The sequence below is a fragment of the Petaurus breviceps genome, unplaced genomic scaffold, assembly GCF_028583685.1.
Source record: "Petaurus breviceps papuanus isolate PSGF00001 unplaced genomic scaffold, PetGlider_PUasm1.0 183, whole genome shotgun sequence".
NCBI lineage: Eukaryota > Metazoa > Chordata > Mammalia > Diprotodontia > Petauridae > Petaurus > Petaurus breviceps.
This window is the reverse complement of record NW_027185791.1, coordinates 23,110,715-23,112,889: the sequence shown is the minus strand read 5'-3', so window position 1 is coordinate 23,112,889 and position 2,175 is coordinate 23,110,715. Positions and strand designations below refer to the sequence as shown.

The 2,175-nt window shown below is 37.1% G+C and overlaps 1 pseudogene; it reads right to left on the bottom strand.

Moving 5' to 3' along the window:
* Positions 1-572: 572 nt before the first annotated feature.
* On the bottom strand, positions 573-1,396 carry LOC138161007 (methylosome subunit pICln pseudogene; annotated as a pseudogene).
* Positions 1,397-2,175: the final 779 nt, after the last annotated feature.

Here is a 2,175-nt window from a genome sequence, read left to right as displayed (position 1 = left end):
GTCAGAGGCAGTACAAGGGCAAAGAAGAGAACACCTGCAGTAGAAAGAAAAGCAAAATATTTCATAAGATTTTGACATAAAATATCACATGTGAGGCAAACTCCCTCTCTTCTACAACCATCTTCTTATATTGAAAGAGACAAGTGGAAGCAAGAAGAGAAAAACAAAGAGGGAAATAAGAGGATTTAATGCAGGCACAATTCCAAATCATGACTATAAATATGAATAAGCTGAAGTCAAGAATAAAACAGAATTTAGCAAAATGGATTCATAAGTATAGGTCAACAATATTTTTTTTCTTTTTTTCATTTTCTTTCTCTTTTATTCAAGTTTTCTTGTATAAAATGACTAATATTGAAATGTTTGACATAATTGCACAGTATAACCTATGTCTGATTACTTACCATCTTAGGGATGGAGGAGGGAAAGGATAGAATTTGGAATTCAAAACATTAAATAAAAATGTTTTAAAAATGGGAAAACTGAGAACTCAGCACGAATCATCAACATAAAAATAAACACAGAGCCACAAAGAAGATCGGAGAGGTCCACACAAATCATCAGCACAGTTCCAGGGCCTCCGAATCCCTCCTCCAGAACTTCTAATTTTGGCATAAGTAATCTTCAATGATCAACATCTGCATCCTCAAACTGTCCAGCAACAGTTGGTGTGGTATCTATCTCCATCCCATCTTCATAATCCCTAATTGAGTCTTCTGTTCTTACTCCAGCCATGTTATATTGGCTGCTCACAGACTGAGCAAGCGTTCCTTCCATTCACTCCATAGTGGCTTGTCCTTCTGCAGTTAAATGAGACAATCCTTCTTCATAGGTGTAAAATGTAGGAATATCCCCCTGTCCTTGTTCATGTACTTCCACATCATATTCTTCTCCATCATAATCATCTGAATCTTCATCCTCAGGATCTGGATGTAAAGTTTGACATTCATACTTTGCTCAAACAATGCTTCCAATGCTGACTTATCACTTGGTTCCAATCTGAACTCAGCAATTGGTTCAGTATCTTCATCACTGTCCTCATCTTCTTCCCCTTCTTCCATTGAAGTTTCTTTTAGTTCTTTTTGTTCTTCGTCTCCAAATCGAGCATTGACCATAACATATAGGTGCTCTTGCGCATATGCATTCAGGTCCCTGGAGACAGCATGTAAACTAATGGTGGGATAGTCCAATGAAAATCCTATTCCAGATCCATCTAACTCTCAGTGATGTAGAGGGTGCCGGTGCCCAATCCCTTGCTGTCCAGCACTGCTTCGCTTTCGGGCTGCTGCTGCTGAAGCCCATCTTCTGGGCTGGGTGGAGGGAAACTCTTAAGGAAACTCATCATGGCAGAGGTGGCGGTGGCAGTGGCCACCCAGTGGAAAAGGGAGGGGGGCTGGATGGGAGGCAAAGGCTCAACAATATGTTTTTTGCAAGAAATATGCCTGAAACACAAAGATTAAAATAGAGTTAAAATGAGGTATCAGGGTAAATTTTATTATGGTTCAGGTAAATTTTAAAATAATCAGGAGAAATCATCATGATTTTGGATAAGGTTAAAAGTATACAAAAAGATGATAAAGTGAGATGAACAACATAACTACATTATCCTTAAAGGAACCATAGATAACAAAACAATATCAACATTAATATATCTGCACAAAATAGCATAACATCTTAACACAAAGGAAAAGTTAATAGAGAAATAAACAAGAAAACTTTAAACGCCCCTACTCAGACCTAGACAAATGAACCAAAGATCAGTAAAGAAGAAATAAGGACCTCATAGAAATTCAGAAAAATTATAATTTATAGATCTTGGGTAACTGTTGAACAAGAATAGAAAAAAAAAATCCATCCACTCAGATGTATACAGCACCTTTACAAAAAAAAAAAGTAGTATATTGCAGGAAAGATCCCACAAAAAGCATAGTAAAGGAGAAATACTAAACAAACATTTTACTACTAATAATGCAATATTTTTTAAATTGTTGCTCAATTGATTCAATCATGCCTGACTCTTCTTGACCCCATTTGGAATTTTCTTGACAAAGATACTGGAGTGGTGTGCTATTTTCTGCTGTAGCTCATTTTTATAAATGAGTAAACTGAGGCAAACGTGGTTGAGTGGCTTACCCAGGGCTGCACACAAGGTGTTTGAGGCCAGACTTGAACTCG